This window comes from Phaenicophaeus curvirostris, chromosome 9 (genome assembly GCF_032191515.1).
Source record: "Phaenicophaeus curvirostris isolate KB17595 chromosome 9, BPBGC_Pcur_1.0, whole genome shotgun sequence".
Lineage (NCBI taxonomy): Eukaryota > Metazoa > Chordata > Aves > Cuculiformes > Cuculidae > Phaenicophaeus > Phaenicophaeus curvirostris.
The window spans coordinates 28,233,090-28,255,282 of record NC_091400.1 but is presented as its reverse complement, the minus strand read 5'-3'; the positions used below and the strand labels follow the sequence as shown (position 1 = coordinate 28,255,282).

Sequence of the window (22,193 nt, the reverse complement as noted above, 5' to 3'; positions counted from 1 at the left end):
TGGTTCAGTCCTAAACACACTGATCTGACAGTGAGGAATGGTGGATTCCAGCTTTGGCTCTGCCATTAGCTTGCCAGTTTGATCCCAGGTACCTTTGTGTACCTCAGTTTATTTAAAATTAATTAAAAGTAGCCTTAAAACATATTCTGAGGATACATTAATGTTTGGAGAGCACTGGAAGCTCCTCGATTTCAAAAGATCTAGAGTGAAAAGTATTTTTCACAGCTATCTTTAAAGTGAGACTGAAAGGGCAGCAGTTTTATCCACTTATAATTTTGCAGGTAATTTCTTTGTCTGCCAGCATTTACTATTTCACAATACAGATCGAAGACATATTTTTAGCCATTAAAATGCTAGTGATGCTGTTTAGAATTTGTCCTTGAGCCTTGTGACAACCATCTAAAGCATACGCATCACGCATTTCTAAAATAGTTTGGTCTCTTTCAAACTTGCTGCTATCTCCAGTTAATAATTATTAACTCGGAGAAAAACACCATGAACATCTCCTAGTTTAAAAGTACAACAGAATCTTGGTAAATGCCTTACTAGATAGAGCAGTGATTGAAGCTCTCGTGCCAGTATTTCAGGAAACTGTCATAATCTCTTGGGATAATGTCTTCAGAAGTCCATGAATCAAAGGCAGATGGGAGTTTATAAGAATAAAATTTACATTTTGTCTTTGTGAGACAGCTCTCTTACTTGACAGGAAAGCAAATACTTAACACTCAATACAACTAGAATCTGTTTGACTTTGGAAACATTTTCCAGCAAGATTCAGTGTTGAGGAAGGACCTTGGAAACAGTGACAGCTTATCCTCCAGCCCATGCTGAGATGGGCTGACCAACCCCACTTAGAGGAGCTATCACTACTGACCTGTATAAATTAGATCTCCAACAGCCCAGAGTTGCTAGTTAGGAATCACGTAATTATCCGCTTACATTCCCTAGATGATTTCCAATGCCTAGAACAACTTCATTTATATACATACCATAACCATAAAAACACACACACATTTATCAGGGTATATATACATGTTACATTTCATATAAACACGTTTTTATTTAGGCATATATGCATATATATGCATGGCTTTCCTGAGTAACTAGAGCTAATGAAAGAAAAGGGGGGAGGGAGTAAGTATAAAAAAAAATCCTTATATGACACAAAACATTTCCTGATGTAATATTTCATAATTTTTCCAAGTGACTATGATTTTAACCATGCAGTGTTACAGTCCTTGGTGTTCTTGTGGAGCTCTGAAATATTCAATTAATTATTAAGCTATATTGGTTAGAATGGTCACACACATCATTTTGAATAAGGACAACTCTTTCTCAGGGCACATGTTACTGCTGTGTGCACAAAAACAGGAAAAGCAATTGCATCTTTTAATCTTCATCCTTGAGCTCTTTGATTTTCATTGCCATTTAATATAGAAAATGTTATCTAATCCCCAAAAAATGGAATTTCAGCTTTCATTTTTTATCTTCTGTTGCTTTCACATGTTCAGACAAGAAAGATTAGGGGGAAACATACACATAGAATAAAACTGGTTTTGAAGTCCTAAACAATACTTTGAATGTGCTGTTTGCTACTGGAGTAGTTTACTTGTATTTTTCTTTAAGATTCTAAGTTAATTGAAACTCGCATATGAAAAATTTAATATGATTGAAGTAGTGCTGATGGAAACAATATCACTTTATTTGAGTTAATTATCTCTGCAGTCTGTTTCAGCTAAGAATCAACACTCAGAAAATGTACAATTCCTCTTAAAAGGATCCTCTCTGGGATAAGAGAAACGAGAATGAATTAACGTTTAATCTGAGCAAGTGGGAAGTGTTTCCTGTACCGGCTTCTGGTAAGCTGGAATCCTGCACAATGCATGGCTGCTCTGTGAACGGCTCAGCCAAGGACTGTCCTGGGGTGCACAGCAGATAGACTATGGTCTGCATCTATCAGGTGAAAGTTTGAGCTGTTGTTTCACCTCTCCAGGAGTGTCTGTAGCCTCCACATTTCAGGCTGCTGTGGCCAAAATCTCAGTGAAGTTCAGCTACGGCAGAGAATGTCTTTGTGTTTTTTTATTTTATTTTGTTTTCTTTTGTTTCCTGTGACCTCTGTTATCTACCTGCACTGCTAAGCAGATTAATCAAGTAGATCAGAGGACATATTTTAATCATTAATGCCTCCTTATAGTATGCATAAGAATCTCATTTAATACTTGCACTTACTGTATAATTTTTCATGTGATTTCCTAGTCAAAGGGAATTTTCCCTAAGAAAGGAAGGTGGGGCTAATCTAGAATTCTGTCTGTCTTAGGTTTCTTATATATTCTCTCACTGTGTTACAGAATATCTGTTATTGGTAAAAATAGTATTGAAAGAAAACTATTAGTTCATAAAGGTAGGGTATTTTAAACTCCTTAAACCTTCTAAAACAAGATAACAAGAACCACAATCAAACAGATGAGGAGGCAATGCAGGAATTTTATTTTAAAAGAATTTTGATGGAACATCATATAATCAAACCATTGTTAGAACAGGTAAAATTATTAGCAGTCCTAGCAGAGTGGGTAACACTGTGTTTGCCTAGAATGGAACTGGTGTGCCTCAGCTGTCTTGTCAGTTCAAGACAGAGACCCATCAGTGGGGATATAAGTGGGCAGCTGCACTCCGTCTATTGCTTTTACTGAAACGCTAACAGCATGAAGAAACCTTTGGTCACCATGACATGCAGGTGTCTCATTTCTAAATATTTTTTTGAACAAGGCTCAAAAAGATCATGTTTAATTCTTTGCTTCCAGCTCCTGGGTGATTTTGCCCATCTTCCCTGTGGATGATTGATGATGTTTTGTTTTGTCTCCTGTGACCTCTGTTATCTACCTGCACTGCTAAGCAGATTAATTAAGGAGATCAGAGGACATATTTTATTATTTTTATTTCATTAAAGCTGGTCTATTGTTAGTTTCCAACCCACAAGTCTCTCTCTCATTTCCTTTTTTCCTTTCCTATGGCAGGGATGGGGACTAAAAGCTGCCCAGTTTGGCTACTGACATGGCATGGGGTGAGGGGCCTAAATCGGGACAGATGATAAATATATTCTAATGTTTTTACTGAATTCTACTAATGCCATTGAATTCCACTCAATTTTTTTTCCCTGTTAAATTTGGAGGCCTTTGTAAGAAACATAAGTGTTTATTAAAAAAAAAACCCAAACACACTGGATAAATTGCCATAACAGTGTCCCTAGTAGAAGGCTACTTTTTTATTTGGTCGTTCAGTGTATGTGAACACAAATAAAGTTGCAATAAAAAATAAAGAAGAAACTCTGTCAGACTTAAATGAAATATAGTATACACTAATTGGTTTTAACAGTTAGAATCTGAGGAGCAGGCATTTAAAAAGAAATGAAATGAAGTACCTTTGGATTTTAGAAATGTGCAGTATGATTTTAACCACTGTCTAGAAATGTTTCTCTGTGTTTGTTAAGGTCATGGTAGGAATAAGGCCACTGAAGATGTGCAGAAAAAAAACCTGGCTGTATTTTACAAAACAGCTTTAACTAGACTGCTTAAGTAGTTCAACTAGTCTGTTTAAATAATTTAGGATGAAGTAGGTCTAAATTATTTAGATTAACATAGTATTTTGAAGCATCAGGCAGTCAGCCCTTAGAAGAAAGGGCAACAGCAGCAGCAAGGTGTAAAGGTTGCCCAAGGCAGGTTTTAATGGCAGATTTTGCTGAACTGACCAGGCTATTTCCACCACAGCACTGCCAGAGTGAGGAAAGGGTAATTTCAAGCTCTTATCTTCACCTGCCTGAGTTTAACTTGCATTTTGTACAGCTGCCTTCAGACAGAGGGACAGAGAGGAAAGCTTTCTGCCCACTTGTTCATTTACTTAAGAAATACTAGAAATGAAAGTATCATAGAATCATAGAATGGTTTGGGTTGGAAGGGACCCTAAAGATCATCCAGTTCCAAATCCCTTGCCATGAACAGGGACACCTTTCATTAGGTCAGATTGCTCAAAGCCTCATCCAGCTTGGTCTTGAACGCCTCCAGGGATGGAGCGTAACTGACTTCTTTGAGCAGCATGTGCTGGTGCCTCACCACCCTCACAGGAAAACATTTCTCTCTAATACTAAATCCAAATCTCCTCTCTTTCAGCCTAAAACCATTACCCCTCATCCTATCACTACACTCCCTGAAAAAGACCCCCTCCCCAACTTTCTTGTAGGCCCTCTAAGTACTGGAAGGCTGCTACAAGATCTCCCTGGAGCTGTCTCTTCTCTAAGCTGAACAACACCAACTCTCTCAGCCTGTCCTCATACGAGATGTGCTCCAGCCATCTGATCATCTTCTTGGCCTCTTCTGGACTTGCTCCAAAAGATCCATGTCCTTCCTGTGTTGAAGACTCCAGAACTGAATGCAGTACTCTGGGTGAGGACTCACGAGAGCAGAGTATACGGGCAGAATCACCTCCCTCAACCTAATAGTTACACTTCTGATGCAGCCCAGGATATGGTTAGCTTTCTGGGCTGCAAGCGCAGTTTCTAGTTTTGACCAGCATAACTTCACTGTTTTTTCGCAGCATGAATAGACAGCGTAACGCATTCTGAGCACCTCTGAATGCCAGCAGTGCCAGCCACAGAGTAACATATTGTGGAGTTTTAAAAACAGGCATCCTGGACTGATGTTCAAGTATTCTTTAACCAATATTCAGAAGAAGACTGACTTAAACCAGACCAAGAAAACCTTTTTTGAATGGAGAAGGGTAAGAAGGGTCAGTTCATTGTTCACTCATCAAACTCCTAAATACAGCAACATTGGACACTGGCAGAGGCTGCCCAGGGAGGTGGTTGAGTCACCTTCCCTGGAGGTGTTTAAGGGACGGGTGGATGAGGCCCTGAAGGGCATGATTTAGTGTTTAATAGGAATGGTTGGACATGATGATCCGGTGGGTCTCTTCCAACCTGGTGATTCTATGATTATCTTTGCATGTCCCAGGTTGACATCTGCACCAATTAAATAGCAAACCAGCTGCCAAGTGATAATAAATAGTTCCTCATTCAAATAGTATTCCTTTCAAATATTGCCTAAATATCATTTAGAAAGAGGTCGACATCACTAATGCTTGAAAAGACATCAAATGTTCAAGTACTTATTTTGGATTCTGTTTTCAAGTGATTAAGAAAAATACATGACTTTTAGTCTTAAATGTGACTTGGTTAGCATACTATTTCAGCAGAATGAGTTTAAGCTCATCTCTGTGTTTTCCCATACATACACAAAAGAAGATGCAGTGATGGCGTATCGTCATAAAGACCTCAATTTCCACCAAGCAGAATATTATTATATTCTTATACAATAATTTATTGCAGAACTCTGCAAAGCTTATTTACCTGTGGACACCATGCATAGAAATAATAAATACACACACACCTGTGGGCACAGTCAGTTAAGTATTTCTGTATGCAAAATTAGCTCATTGTTTTCATTTTCTGTTATCTCAGCAAACAAGTTGAGTAACTTGTAATACTAATTTTAGTACATATTTGTAAGGTAGTACTAAAAATGAAGTTACTTGTATAGCTTAAAAAGTATTAATACAAGAAGTTCAAAATTAAATAGGTGATTCTAAAGACGGCGACTCTCAAGTGTCAAATTAAAACCTGGTAAATACAAAGGATATATTAATCTATGAAAGAGCTATTTGTAGAGACACTATCAATAAAACAGATGGCAGTTCATTTTTTGATACATGTCAATAAATTTTACAGAAAAAAATAGTGGCACCTCGCTGCTTAGCCCTTTTGAGCTAGAAATGATGCAAATAGATGAAATATGGTTAATGTATCAGATAGCATAAAATCAGAGTATAAGCAGAAAGTATTTGAATATTAAAAAAAGGAAGGAAAGTGCATGCACAAGGTATAAATGCAATTATTGTGAACAGATTAGTTAGCAGCAGTCACAGCATATGATCTAAGTAGAAAGGATTTTTCTTTTGTAGACATCATGGCACATCTGATTTTTATGAAACAGTATGAGGAAAGACATTGTCCTTGCTTTGAGGATGGCTTTAACTCAAGCAGATGAACTCGGCTTCATTGTAATGCAGGAGACGGGGAATATGAAGGTTAGATTTTGTAACGTGTGTAGAACTTGGTTACATGGACAAATTTGAACAAACCTTCTTTCTTTTGCCACTAGAGTTAGGGAAATAGATGCACTTCCAGTCTGAAGAAATACATGAAAGGAAACCAATACAGTGTTAAAAGAATGAACTGTTTTTCCCTTCAAGCCAGTCTATAATACACATACTGACTGGAAAGTATTCTCATTTGTTAACTATTCTCAATAATCATAGTGTATGGCAGGTTGTTTACAACTAACTCATTATCATTAGCTATCAGCAAGGCAGCTGAAACTAAAGAAGCCAGCAATGTTGTGGCTGCGTGCTCTCAAAATATGCTATTTATCACTGCCTGCAGAAAGGCAGCTGGAAATTTAAGACTCTCCCAATGAATCTGTAATATAATTTCTTTTACTTTTGGGAAGGAAATTGGGAAGAAAGTTTGTTGAAGGAAATCTCAGTGGGAACGGTGAGTTTGTTCTGATGAACAAAGTAGGGAAAAACCAAATCAACCCTAATGTAGTTGATGTTGACATCAATGTTCAGAAGCTGAGAATGACTGTAAGAAAGGATGACTGTGGTTAAAGCAATGACTCAGGAAATCTGAGGTCATTTCCTGGCTTTGGTATCTCTTCAGCTTTGCGCAAAAGATTTAATGTCTCTCTGCTTTCAGCTTGCTTTTATTTTTTTTTTTCCTGTCCTTCCTGTACCACAGGGGAGTGATTACACTTCAAATTGTTCTAAGAATAAACACATTAATGTAGTTGGTAGATTTAAGTTCAGGCAGAAGGACATACAAAAGCTTCAGTTGTTGTTCCTTATGTTTTAAAAAAGTCCTTCATGCTATCTATGGGGTGAATGTACTGCAGCCTTCACGCCCACATCTACAAAGGCAAGGAGGCACTTGCAGTGCCCGGGCTGACATCTATAAGCAGGTCTTACACCCTGGCAGCACGCCCAGCTTCTCATCAAGAGGCTGCGGCAAATGATGCTTATCAATTACAGGGCGTTTTTTTCCCTACATGAACATAGCTTGAAGCTACTGCATAGTTTTCTTCCTCTGCAAGGCCTAGTGAAGCAGGCAGGCAAAATTTAGAAAAATTGGCAGTCGAAACTTTTGAGAAGAACGAAACTGTAAAAATCTGAAGAGGAAGCACAGCAATACAGATGCTGAGAAGCTAAGACAGGTGAAGATTCCAAATCATGGGAGATGCAGAAACCCAAGTCCCAAATAAGTGCACAGCTGGCTAGGAAAAGCATTGGGGTACATATACTGAGTCAGGGATGTGATCCTTTACCACCTTAAGGAACCACAGACAACTGACTTCCTGCACCCTTGTGTTCTGTCAGTGCCTTCTGACTGCTGGCGCAGGCGGGAAATTCATAGAGTCAAAGACTCATGGAATGGTTTGGATTGGAAGGAATCTAAAAGCCCATCCAGTTCCAACTCCCCTGCTGTAGGCAGGGACACCTTCCACTGGATCATGTTGAAACCTACCAACATCTGAAAGGGGTACAAGGAAGCTGGGGAGAGGCTGTTTACAGAGGCTTGTAGTGATAGGACTAGGGGCAATGGGTATAAACTGGAGAGAGGCAGATTTAGACTAGACATAAGGAGAATTTCTTCACTATGAGAGTGTGGAGGCCCTGGCACAGGTTGTCCAGGGAAGCTGTGGCTGCCCCATCCCTGGGGGTGTTGAAGGACAGGCTGCACGTTTTTGCAGACACTGTTCATTCTTTGAAGACGGTAACGTCTTGTGTGCTGTATGATCTGTGCTGAACAGATGTGTCTTCTTCTGTAATCACCTCTGTTTGGAGTCTCTATCTCAAAGGCAAGGTCAAGCAGAGAGCTGGAGACAGCTCCAAATCAGCAAGAGCTTGGACGATTGTGAAGTTCATAATAACATTAAAGTTAGACATTGGTAGGTAGCAGAACATGGATGAGATTTTTGGGAAAATGTATACATAGGCATGTATACCTCATGAGGTTCAACAAGGGCAGGTGCAAGGTCCTACACCTCGGTTGGGGCAATCTCCCATTTCAGTACACGATGGGGGATGATGTGATTGAGAGCTGCCCTGCCGAGAAGGACTTGGGGGTGCAGCTTTATGAGAAGCTCCACATGAGGCGGCAACGTGTGCTCACAGCCCACAAGGCCAAATGCATCCTGGGCTGCAGCAAAAGAAGCGTGGCCAGCAGGGCGAGGGAGGGGGTCCTGCCCCTCTGTTCCTCTCCTGTCAGACCTCATCTGGAGTATTGTGTCCAGTTCTGGAACCTAAGAAAGATATGGAGCTGTTGGGACGGGTGCAGAGAAGGGTTATGATCAGAGGGCTGGAGCACCGCTCATATGAGGACAGGCTGAGAGACTTGGGGTTGTTCAGCCTGGAGAAAAGAAAGCTCTGAGGAGACCTTACAGCGACCTTCCAGTACCTGAAAGGGTCTAGAAGAAAGCTGGGGAGGGACTGTTCACAAAGGCTTGTGGTGACAGGAGGAGGGGGAACGGGTATGACCTGGAGAGGGGCAGGTTTAGACACAGGAGGAGTTTCTTCCCCATGAGGACGGTGAGGCCCCGGCCCGGGTTTCCCAGGGCAGGTGCGGCTGCCCCCTCCCTGGGGGTGCCCGCGGCCAGGCGGGGCGGGGCGGGGGGGCGGGCGCTGACGTCACGGCGCGGCGCGGGACATGCGCGGCCGGGCGGGGCGCGGAGCGGCGCTGCCGGCGAGGGACGCGGCCCCGGCCCCGGCGCGGGCGGCGGTGGGTGAGCGCGCGGGGCCCGGCGCGGGGCGGCGGCCGCGGGGAGCGGGCAGGGCTGCGGCATCGCCGGCCGAGCGGGCGGCGCCCGGGGCGGCGGTTACCCGCGGAGCCCGGTGCTCGCAGGGCCCTCGCGGCGGGGCCCGAGGCCGCCGGGGACCGCGGTGCCCCGGGACTGCGGTGCCTGCGGCGGTCGATGCCGGCGGGCCCGGTGACCCCGGTTACCGCAGTGCCCGAGGCTGGCGGTGCCCGGTGCCTGCGGTGGGTGCGGGGACCGAGGCTGCGGTGCCCGGTGCCTGCGGTCCCCGGTGGTTGCGGTGCCCGGTGCCTGCCTGGAGAGGAGGAGGCTGAGGGGAGACCTGATTGCTCTCTAGAACTACCTGAAAGGAGGTTGTGGAGAGGAGGGTGCTGACCTCTTCTCCCAAGTGACAGGGGACAGGACAAGGGGAAATGGCCTCAAGCTCCGCCAGGGGAGGTTCAGACTGGATATCAAGAAAAAATTCTTCACAGAAAGGGTCATCGGGCCCTGGCAGAGGCTGCCCAGGGAGGTGGTTGAGTCACCTTCCCTGGAGACATTTAAAGGATGGGTAGATGAGGTGCTGAGGGACATGGTTTAGTGATTGATAGGAATGGTTGGACTCGATGATCCTCTGGGTCTTTTCCAACCTAGTGATTCTGTGGTGACCAGTGACCCCAATGCCCGCGGTGCCCGAGGCTGGTGGTGCCTGGTGCTGGTGGTGCCCAGCAGGCTGGGCCCTCATGGTGGGGCTGGCTCTGCCCAGTGACCGTGGTGCCCGAGGCTGGTGGTGCCCCAGTGCCCGGTGACCATGGTGTGCGGCGGCCGCCGATGCCCAGTGCCTGCAGTGCCCGGTGACCCTGCTGATTGTGGTGCCCTCAGTGTCCCAAACCTGCGGTGCCTGGGGCGAGCGATGCCCAGTGACTACGGTACTCAAGGCGAGTTGGTGCCCAGGGAGTACGAGCAGCGCGGCACAACGGGCCTGTGGCTGCGTCCCTCCGTCCCCTCCCTGCAGGTCACGCGTCTTCCAGCTCTCCACATGTTGGGATGCATCAGCAGGATATTGGAAAACAGCTGCTGGCAGCCCTGGTGGCAAAGATGTCTTTGTGGCTCCAAAGAGGGGAAGGGGAAAAAGTACCGAATGTGTGGCTGTTCAAAGACAACAGTTAACAAAAAAAATAATGGTGGACTATGTAATGTAGCTGTTCGGATTTTGCTTGTAACATCGAGGGAAGGCAGTGTGTGTGATGATGATGGTTTCACTTTAATGACACCGAGACTTTGCTTTCGTCACCCCCAGCCTGCTGTAACGCTGTGTTCTGTCCAGTGTACTTTGACACTCAATGAAAGGTAGGCAAGTTCAGCATTTAGGTGTGGGCTGGAGCAAGTCAAGCTGTTATATCTTCAGTTAAAGAAACCAAATTGAGTGGGAGCTTTTTGCTATAGCAGAACATTAGAGTCCAGGCCAGACAACAAATTAAGGTAAGTATTGTAGATCCAGTACTCACACCTAATATGTCATATAAAGAGGTTTACCACCTTTCAGGGGAATTGGTTCAGCTTGTAGGATCGGTGCTTTGTACTTATAGCAGATCTGTTTTTGGTGTTTGTGGGCTCTGAGCCTTGATATGGTGCAGATTAGAAATTTTTGTTAAGAAGGTATTAAAAGTGAAATGAAGTTGGGTCTAAGGTCTTGTTTTGTTTTGTTCTTATAACTGAGAACCACTTTGAAGTATTCTCTGAAACTTTAAAAATATCTCTTTTGGAGTATTTGGAAAAAATGAGTCTTCATCATATTAGTGTGAGGCAGTGAACATCTACATTTTTGGTGATACACAATGAAATCTGGCAGATATTTCCTCATGGATATAATGATCATATAACTCTCAATTCTCTCAGCCTGTTTTAAATTTCATACCTCCAAGCTGAAGAGGTGAATAGAACATTAGTAATAACCAGCTACCTAAATGTTAACCAAGGAGCTACACGAATATACAACTTGTAGTTGAAACAGCATTTTTTTAAGTTGAAGTTTAATATTTGCTCACAATTTTTGCTTTTCAGTATAGAAGTCTCAGTGTTTGGGGTCCAAAAACTGCTGAGTATTGTTTTCTAATGGTAAAGGTATTTAGAGTAGAAGTGTTTCAGGTTTAGTAATTTTTTATGTATGATGTTTTTGACCCCTATAACAACTTATGTTTTTCAACTGAAGTAATAATATATATGAATATAGAAAAAAATAATAATGATCTCAATTAACATTATGATCTCATTTAATGTATAGTTATACTGATATGTAATCCTGTTTAATGGAACTGTTCATGTAAAATCTCGCTAGGGTAAAACTATTAGTTTTGGACCTGATCATCCTCTAAGAGGGATTGGTTATTTGGAATAAACCAGTTACAAAGAAGTGTTGGCACCAGCTCACTAGATAAAAAGGAGTCAGTCCTCAGTCTTCGGCTGAACACTGTTTGCCTAAAATTGTTAGAAAGTGCAGATCTCTGAACATGGGAGAGAATAAATGGTAGACAGTTACAGCAATATTTATGATGTCCTCTTTTAGCCACTGTTTGGAAGTGTAAACAGCAGCACTATCATCTTAATTAGAAAAAGGGTTAAATTCCTTGCCAAAAGGGATGCTAAGAAGATCAAAATGCTAATGGCACTTTAAATAATTAGATTTAAAATCCTGTATTGTTTCAATTGGAGCAATAAAAAAAGCTTATGTAAATCTCTGGGTACCTGAACACATGTATGTTAAAATAAATTTCCCACAGCATTAAAATAATTATTCCAAAGATGAAGTTTGACTCACCAGTGTAGTTCTTCATATTTCTTCATACCTCTGGGACACATACTCCATCTCACCCTTAAACGTCTATCAAATAAATGCATTTTGGAAGACGTTCTGAGAATATTGGATTACTCAAAGACCAAAAGTAGCTTGATTTGCAGAGAGCTGGACTTTCCTCATTATCTGTTCTCTATCTGTTCTAAAATGAGGATTCAGATTGAGCAGTTCTGCTGATAATACCCTATAGTAAGTGAAGGAAGAAAGTCTCCTTAGGGTGGGGGATGCTTATCCCTGGTTGCGTGGGGAACTGGTGTCACATGTGGTGGTAAATGGTGTGAAATCCAGCTGGAGGCCAGTTACAAGTGGGGTTCCCCAGGGCTTGGTGCTGGGTCCAGCCCTGTTCAATGTCTTTATCAATGACCTGGATGAAGGCATCGAGTGCACCCTTAGCAAGTTTGCGGACGACACTAAGCTGGGTGGAAGTGTTGATCTGCTGGAGGGTAGGGAGGCTCCAAAGGGATCTGAACATTCTGGACCGCTGGGCAGAGTCCAATGGCATGAGGTTTAACAAGGCCAAATGCTGGGTCCTGCACTTGGGGCACAACAACCCTATGCAGGGCTACAGACTAGGAGAAGTCTGTCTAGAAAGCTGCCTGGAGGAGAGGGACCTGGGGGTGTTGGTCGACAGCAACTGAACATGAACCAGCAGTGGCCCAAGTGGCCAAGAAGGCCAATGGCATCTTGGCTTGTATCAGAAACGGCGTGGCCAGCAGGTCCAGGGAGGTTATTCTCCCTCTGTACTCGGCACTGGTGAGACCGCTCCTCGAATCCTGTGTTCAGTTCTGGGCCCCTCACCACAAGAAGGATGTTGAGGCTCTGGAGTGAGTCCAGAGAAGAGCAATGAAGCTGGTGAAGGGGCTGGAGAACAGGCCTTATGAGGAACGGCTGAGAGAGCTGGGGGTGTTTAGCCTGGAGAAGAGGAGGCTGAGGGGAGACCTCATTGCTCTCTATAACTACCTGAGAGGAGGTTGTAGAGAGGAGGGTGCTGGCCTCTTCTCCCAAGTGACAGGGGACAGGACAAGAGGAAATGGCCTCAAGCTCCACCAGGGGAGGTTCAGGCTGGACATTAGGAAAGAATTTTTCACAGAAGGGGTCATTGGGCACTGGAACAGGCTGCCCAGGGAGGTGGTTGAGTCACCTTCCCTGGAGGTGTTTAAGGCACGGGTGGACGAGGTGCTAAGGGACATGGTTTAGTGTTTGATAGGAATGGTTGGACTGGATGATCCGGTGGGTCTCTTCCAGCCTGGTGATTCTATGATTCTATGTTCTCAGTAAAATGCCTTTTTTACTGCAGGTCATGGGGATTTTTGTGAGCACTTAGTCCGTGATGAGTTGAGGTAGTCTTCTGCAGAGTGCACTTTAATGGCTTTGATTGAAGCAGAATTATGTTTAATGTTGGGTTCTTGCTGCAAGGAGTCTTGGCTTCTTAGTCAGAGGAAAATAGCTGATGCTTTTATGTGGTGGACGAACAAGTGATAGATCTAGAATAACCTTTAAATTGCAAACAATTTCTGAATTTATTTGCTGATGCAAAAAAACCTCCTGTGCTTTTAGCCTAATTAGCCCAGATGGCTTGTTGCACAGACAGCACGAGCTAAGCAACGCACCATGGGAGAACTGAATATCCTGGGTTCTCTTTACTCAATATTATGTGTACTTTAAGCTGGAGGTTCAGGAATCTCTTCTAGAAAAGATACAGTGATTCTCACTACAATGTGAATTTGTATGGTACTTCACCTCATGTTCATTTGGGGAATCATATTAAAGATGGGTTTTACTTAAATGCATTTTTTCTGATCTTATAACTTATTACATAGACTTATTGATCAGTATTTTTGATGATTTGGGGGAAGCTGTGTCTTTTAACTAACCTTCATCTCAGTAAGGCACACTTGCACAATTGGAAGTGTGGTAAGGCCAAAGCTGCTGCTGTCAGTAGCAGGAGACGTGAGGAAATGAGCAGAATTTTTCATCCTGCACAGCCTTTTCCCATCTCTAAATGGAATTAAAAAAATAAATTCCTAATCTCTCTCTATATAGATATTTCAGTCATGAAAGCTCTGTGAAATGGTAGTTTATAAAAATAATGCTGTACCATGACTAAATTTGAGCTCTCGATTAAAACAAATGATACATATCAGCTTCCCTTAAATTCAAGTAAAATGGGAGTATAGAAGGCTGTCTCTGTGTAGTTCTGCAAGCTAATGTGGGAGATACTGGTCCTGTGAGCAAACTGTCCCTAGTAACTGAAGTTACACATTGGTTACTTTGAGAATCCTTTTTTTTTTTTTTCCAATTGCTAATGTATGAGGCTATAACAAGTGTCCATCCTCCATTGTGGGAAACTGACCTTGGTAGGTACACTCAGATATAACTGTTTATGTTAGTGTCAGGAAATCATTAAGTAAATATAAAACACTTTAACCACAGACTGGCAGCCTTCTCCAAGTCTTTTAAAACCACGTGGATATTCATTGTGCTGTAGCAAACTTGCAAAGTTGTTTAGTACTGGGATAGTTTTGGAGAGTTCGGGAACTGATTTATGTCTGTCAGATCACAGACAGAAGCTGTTAGTGTCCAGCACTAGTGAAAATTGCTAGCAAGGAAGCGGCACTTTGAAGTTCAAAAATAAGCAAGTTTCATCTGGAAGCTATTATATGCTTGTATGTGGCTGCAGTATTTTTAGTCAGAGGTGAACGTTGAAGACAAATCGAACTTTGCTTAAAAGAATGCAAGTAATCCAATATTTTCTGGAAAGCACATACATTTGAAATGAATTGATACGTTTGGTAGCAAGGAGAATGGAAATCAGTGGCCAGTTATTGCAATGTAGGGAGTTCACAAGTAGTCTTCCTCGGGTATTTATGCAAGGTAATGAAATAACCTTTAAAACAATTATAAGTAGGGCTCTACTGCTTGAGACAGTTGTGTATGGAGAAAGTTTGGGGGCTCAAGGGCAGATGTGAAGGAGAGATCTGTGGAGGGTTCCTAAACACATCAAATTCAAGAAATCCGATGAATTCAACATAGTTGTTGAGGAAGTCATATACCATGCTTGCCCCTGTTCATCAAGGCTATGAAAAGAGACTGTGTCACTTTATTCTTTGCCTGTAACTGAGCTGGAGAATTGCATCTGAGCATTGAATTACTGTGATCCAAACCCAGATAAGTATTATGATTTATATAACATTTCAAGCCTAACCAGGGTTCACTTCCTGTCTTTCATGAGAGAAGTTTCAAAGATTTTCTTTGTTGCTCCTTTTTCTAATCTTTTTCTTTTTTTTTTTCTTTTTCTCTTCCAGCAGTGGCTGCCTGAACAATAGGGTTTTTTAAGACCTGTAGCAATGGTTTGTCATGTTCTTGTCTCAAGGTTGTGATCTTCTGAAAACAACGTGAACTATGTTGCAATAGCAGTGGCAGTATGTGGAAAAGAAATTCCCAGAACTTTTTTTTCTTTTCTTACTTCCACCTCATTCTGTCTATTCTTTCTCAGTTATTACCTGTGAAGGGCTTCCATCTTACTGAAGATACTTCTATACCAGCAAGTCTGTGAATTACATGCAGTCTCCTTCAATTATCTCTGCTTGTCATTCAGTTTAACCTATAACTAGAATTCTTATTCAGGCAGCAGTAGAAAGAATGTGCACGTGTGGCTGGAGGGAAGGAAAGCATCTTATGTATTGGCGGTAAGCACAGCCTCATTGCAGATTTAAAATAATGGGAATTCTTAAGATGCCTCCATATATAAACTGTTCAGCAGTGGTTCAGATGAGTCGTTCTGTTTCTGTCATCAGTCATTGTATAGTCAATGCAAAAATATATTGACAGTATCTTTAAATTGGAAGGAGGAAGATTTAGATTAGACATTAGGAAGGAATTCTTCATGAGACATTGGAACAAGTTGGCCAGGGAAGTTGACGATGCCCCCTCCCTGGAAGTTTTCAGGGCCAGGTTGGATGGGGCCTTGGGCAGCCTGGTCTTTAGGGAGATGTCCCTCCCATGGCAGAGCAGTTGGGACTAGATGACATTTCAGGTCCCTTCCAATTCACAGCATTCCATGTTTCTGTGTTCTGTTAGTACCACGTGAGACTATTTTAGTTCGAGACAGCTCAGTGTTCTTACGTAGAGAAGATTAAATGCATAAACAAACTAGAGGAGTAGCATGGTCAAGATGGCAGTCTAAAAAGGGATTTTTCCATTTAGAATCAGTTGTATTCAAAGTTTCTTTTGGCTTCCAGCCTGCCTGTTCTTATTGGCATGCTCCGTGTAGCATGCGTTGCTAAATAAATAGCAGAAAACAGTAACTGGAATCTTAGTTTGTTATTGAATTAAGTCTTTCCTAGTAGAGCTGGATATGGGAATGATGTGTTTGAATCGTTTGGTGATGGTGAATGGTCCTGAGGGAAGAGGAAGGCTCTGTTTTTAAGTGAGGTATTTGCCAGACAACAGCAGGTAATCCCTGCTTCTTTGCAGAATGACATTGCTTTTATGTCTGAACTCAGAGACAGATTAATCTGTTTTGTAAGAACAAATTTAGAAAGGTTGAAATTACCAACATGAAATGCTGTTGCTGAAGGATTGATACAGTCAGCAAAAGCAGTAGTGTCTTTCTGCTATCAGTTGTTTTGATGCTGACATAATGACAAAATTTTTGAAACGAGGCATTGATAACCACCATTTCACTTCTAGAAAGCGTCGATTCTGGACTGTTCTTGGTGTTTGGGATTATTCAGTCAGTCTTAACCACAGCATAAAATGTAATTTGCCTTTATGATATTAATAGTGATGTCAACTTCAAAACTTTTCTGAAAGGCAGCTGTCTACATCAAATGAGTAAAATCAGTCTGTTGAATATGAACATGCATACACACATACAGGTACATGATTTTGTGTTATCTTCCAGGATAGAAATCTTGCCAAATACAAACAAATGTTAAGGGAGCATAAGAAAGTAACTTAGGTATAGATGTGCTTTATAATTGCAGTATTTTTTTGTGTGTGTGAGAATAATGGTCAAGTAATATGGAAGTTTAGTTCTCTTTTGCTCTGTAGCTTTACAACTTTGTCTTTAGGTTGCAGAGCATTAGTAAGGCAGACAGATAGGTTATCTCTCTTCTTAGTTTGGTTTTCCCCTTTCTATTTATTCTCTCAAATTTGGTAATAATTTAAACATCATCAGAGAATTCAAGCAAATAAAAGCATTCTGTATCTCTTCACCAACAAAGATTTTGGGAACAATACATCTTTGCAGCTTGAGCTGTTAAGCTATCCTACTGAAGCAGCCCAGTCTACATGACTTGCTTAGGTTGAATGTTGAGTTGGTTCTGTTCACAGAAGGCTGTTCTTTCTGTAACATAACAAATGAAGTAATCCACATAATTTAATTCCTTCTAGCAGAGGTGTTTCTGCGTTGGAGCTAGATATATCAGTCATGATTATGTCAATTGTTTCTGCTTCTGATTTATTACAGTGTATCTCATCTGCGTCTTAAGATGCTTTGAAAGCTGTTCTTGGCATCAGCACACTTTACATAATGTTTTTGTCAGCTGTGCCTTGTCTCATCTGGATTTCCAGTGAAAACCTTGCTATGTTCTGGACCTGGTGTTTTGAAGAGCTGATTGTGCGGGAAGCTCGTGGTGTTTATATCTGCAGGTACGGAGTTGGCATTGCTAGTTCAGATTTAACAAGGCCTGCCTCTGCTATGTTTGGATGAGGGGCTGGAAGAGTACACAAAAGCAAACTTAGGGAAAACCCGATACCTGTCAGCATCTGAGCTACTTTTAATTCTTAGCAAAGGCATTTTCCAGAATTTTGACAAAGTTGAGGTAGACCAATGTTTAACCTCTGCTGTGGCAAGAAGAGTAGATCTTTTCAAGAAGGGAATTGATGACTTCCTCCATGAGGTGACTGGCAGCTTCAGAGAGGAGTTGTGCCTCTGCAGTGCTTTATTTCATTTTCTAGCTGACCTCTGTCCCTGAGAACGGTTAGACTGTCAGCACTAATGCAGAAAAGAGTAAATGTCATTGAATTTTGCATCTCATTTATGAATGATCTATAATAACCTGTATTAACATGTAAAAGAAATGTTTAAGTGTGCTATTTCAAGTCCATTTCTTCATTTTGTAGACCCTTATATCCTCTTTTGTTAGGAGTAATTTATCTCTGCCCCCAAGTAGCTTCTTCCATCATCTTTTCTTTGTCCTGAAGCTGCTCCCTTGCTGCATCTGGACCTTGACTTACTTCTGCCTTATTAGGCATGTAAAAATTCTGAAAATCAGGGCAAATTTACCTATAGGAAGTGTTACCCAAGATATTACTTGTACTTAAAATTTGTGTGCCATTTTTTTGAATAAAACAGTAAGGATTTTATGATAACTCAGATCCTGTTTTATTTCAACCTTTTGAGAAGGTTTGATGTGAAAATCTGGGCTTTGAAATGGATAGTCTCTTTTACTAATATGCAAAACACAAGTGCGCAAATTATTAAAAAGCATATGTTTCTGGGCAGATAGCATTTAGCCCTTTTTTTCTTCCTCGAGGCACCTGGTACGCAATGTAAGTAGCATTAATGGCAGAGTGAATTGAGAGTGTGGCCCTAGGGGATGTGAATGGAGTTTTTGATTCTGGAAGTATTCTGGTGGCTATCTTCTACAAAATGGAGCTGCATTTCCCTATTTCTTTTTGTCCAGTAAGTACTTGTGTCCTCTAGCCTTATGAAGCGCTAAGAAAACATATTCCTATGAGTAACAACAATGCTTTTAAAGATTGCAAGGAATGTCATATCTCTTCAGTGCATTGACTGAAGATACCGTTCAGTGTTAGAAATCCAGAAGGTCCAATCTCTTCATGATATCTTTCTTGTTTCACCTCCCTTTATCTCTATTCATTATGGCTTGTATTCCTTAGCCTAATGCATTCTGACTGACAGTAAATAAAATTTGGAACAACAGCAGCTTGGAGTACCAGTTTGCTTGGTATTTGATAGATCAGACTTCGCAAGTGGGTAGAATATCAGCATAGGAGAGTAAGGGAGGAAGAATAGGAAAGGACTTGCCTTTAAACTCTCTGAGATCTGTGAATGGGATGTCACAACTTTGAACATGGAAGAAAAATGGTTTCAGAGAAACAGAAAAATAAAAAAAGGCAGATGGTCGTAGATGCTAGTATTAATGTTAGATTCACTATGTAGGTTGGATGTAGGAAGGTGAGACACTAAAATACATGGATGCCTTTGGGAAGCATTGGGAATTGATTCAGAAAACAGATGTTTCAGAGACACTGAAGACAGGAGAAGGAAGGAAGGCTTGGAGGGTTTTGCTGCAGAGCTGATAAATCTCTCTGGGTCTTGGAGCTGAGAGAAGGTGCCTTTTTTGACTGAACTGGAGCCAGTCTATGCAGGCTACATAACACGAAAGAATATATGGCAGCTGTGAATACTCAGAAGTTCAGTCTTGAAATCACCAGAATTTCTAGTTGTATTCTGATTCAATTTTATTCATACAACATGCGTGATTTTCTCAGAATTCATCATCTTTGAATCCTCAGGGCTTGTCATGCTCAGAGACAGGTATTTGCTAGCTATATCTCCTGCCAGTTTCTTTCATTTTGCTAAGCTCCCACGGTCTTCTTAAAGCTGATAATTGACTTGCAGCCATGCTGCCTGTCTTGCAGTGTGCCTAAGTACTTGCTAAAGCAGCCTTCAGCTGCATCTGTTGGAGGGGCGTCCCGGATTTTTCCCTCATGCGATTCAATACCTCCCTGCATTGGTGGAAATTAGATGTTTTCACATAACTGCTCTAATGCATTTTAACTACACTTTTAAGAAAAACAGTTATTATGCTTAAGCCTCATCAGGGATTAGTGGTGGGAAGATCCGCATTCTGTGTCCTGGATAGAAATATAAAAGGGTTAAAAGGGTGGTGTAGAAAGCTGGATGCTGTTGTTACTAGGTAGTAGAATGTGCCTGCCTCAAGCCATCCACTCACTGCCTGCGATTAGCTCATCAGTTGCCAAGGGTAGGCTTCACTCCTTGTCTGCACTACTTAGGCAGTAGTCAGCAGTTCTTTTCTCTGTCACCGAGTGGCCAGGAAAGCTTTTCAATAGAGAAAATAAATTAGGTTACCTTTGGAAGAATGTTCTCACCGTCCTGTCCATGCTGTTTGTATGTTAGAATTGTGATTTTGTTTTGTAGGAAAGAACATGAAGGTCCCTAGAAATTCTAGCACTGTAGAATTGACAAGATGACTATGCATGAATATTGGTAAACTGCTGCTTCAGATCACCTGTTATTGAGCCAACAAGTAGAATTAGGTAGTATCTTAACTCTTAGGCCTTCTGTGGAAGGCAAATAATAGAAATATAAGGTCTGGCTTGGGACGCTGTTATTAAATGTCATTAGCTTCAGTAACATCCAGCACATGAAGGCAGAATTACAAATGATTCATTTATTAACAGAGCTTCATAGCAGTTGTTCTAACAGTCTGCTCCCACCGAATACCAAAAAAATTGAATGATTAGTAATTGATGTTTTCTGATATGTGGACACTGGTGGACATAATATTTCTGGGTGGGTAAGGAAGCTTGAGTACTGCTGTAGCCACCAGATCACGGACTTGTGGGAACGTACTGTTTTTCTTATCCAGAAGCAAGAATGAGGTGTTGACAATCTTTCTTTTCCAGCACTATCCTGTCACACAAACTTAGATTTGTCTCTGCTTCAAGAAAAAAAATATTCACACTGGGAAGGAAATTACTCCAAGGAAAGCATTTTAGGTTAGCTACTCAGTGTTTCTGTTTAGGTGATCTTAAAATTGGGAAGAATGAAATATATTTCAGAAGCTGTTGGCATAGCAATAGTTGGGCAGAACTGCTCTGTCTGTCATCAGTCTGTCAGGTATGTTTCATCCAGCAGCCATTTATTCCATGCTTCTATGACAATAGGAGGGAATTTGGTCCCGCTCATAATAATCTGTTTGGAGCTTCAAAATGCTGTTTGCAGTCCCTATGATCCATGCCATTGGAGAGCTATGTTTTAAGGTGCCCAAACACCGAAATGCATGAACCTTAAACTATTCTTTGCTGTGGTAATCATTCCACAAGACTTAAGGTGGAGTCTCTAATACAAACCCAAACTTTGCTGAAAAGGTAGTATATATGAAACTGCCTTCCTAATGTTGTTGAAACAGACTGTGAATGAAGTAAAAGTGAGTGTTACGTTTGCTAGTTGAAAGTACCCTGGGAGGATTTTGTTGAGGTGTAAATAATCCTATACAGAAAGCACAAAGGAGAGTGAGAATGAATATCCTTTTTGCTTATACCAGGTTCTTGGATATCCATGAAGGTAAGGATGTAGCAGCTTTTCAGTTAATTCAGATTATACTCAGAGGGGGTCTGTGAGTTTTAATTCCTTTTCCCTGGATCATTGTGAAAGACTAGGCTCTTTATAATTAGTTTAATTCTGATTAGGCTTATGTGCACTAGGTAGGGTATTTCCCAAGGCAAAGTGTATAAGACTTGTTTGCAGAAATGTCTGTTTTTAAAAGTCCATGGATTGCTAAAGTGTAAAAATACTTTGAATTTCTTTATGATACAACAGAAGACAACTTGGGTTGTACTGAACCTGAGTTTTCTGGGATGCAGAAATATAACTTGTAGGGACTGTGCTTCTTGATAAGGGTAGTGTAATTTCTAGTAGTAAATATATGTCAATACTGAGGATGTTTAAAAAAAAATCCCATTTTTTTGGGAAAAGTAGCATCTGCCAGACATGATACTGTTATATTTTATTTTGGGTTTTTTTGATGGCCTTATATTTCAGCAAAACAGATGCAACCTAAGATTGAAAAGTTGACACAATAGTTACAATTATGTAGCTAATAAAACACAGCCAAGTATTGCGTGTATTTTAATTTAGTTATCTGATGTGTTTTAAGCAATCAGTACGGTTTTCTTGAAGATAGTATTTTGTCTTTCTGTAGTTAAGGATAAATGAGCAAGCACCTTTCCTGGAGAGCTGAAAGGTTGTCTTTTCAAGTTTAATTTGTGGCGCTTGGTAGAGGATTAAAGTAATCTAATTAGATGGCCTCATTTAATTTTTTTACTCACCTAAGAGACAGTTGACAGATGTGAAAAGGGAATTATCCGTAAAGCAGGATAGTTAAGTTAGCAGCTTTCTAATTTAACTATTTTAAATTGGGAAATTTCTTTACAAGACCTGAGCCTTTTTCTTGGAGTTGGGATAGCTTTTGGTGGATCTGCGGAACGATGATTGTTGTAAATGAATTTATCATGGTGTTAAAGACCATTTGTTATGCATGGAGGTAGTTTAGATTAAAGGTGTACTTTATTGCCTTTACTGTATATGACAAAGTAAATATGTTTGACATTTTATATTAAAGCATAATGATTTTTTCGTTTGCAAGGTTTATGGGTATGCTGTA

General features: G+C 41.3%; 1 protein-coding gene across 8 annotated transcripts in view; it reads left to right on the top strand.

The window, feature by feature from the left end:
• Positions 1–8,863: 8,863 nt before the first annotated feature.
• Positions 8,864–22,193, top strand: part of CCSER2 (coiled-coil serine rich protein 2) — a 70,497-nt gene continuing 57,167 nt past the window's right edge. The window contains exon 1 of one of the 8 annotated variants that reach the window (XM_069864196.1): positions 8,864–8,884. The gene's annotated coding sequence lies outside the window, so the exon portion shown is untranslated. The other 7 variants (XM_069864197.1, XM_069864201.1, XM_069864203.1 and 4 more) reach the window with 7 other exon arrangements.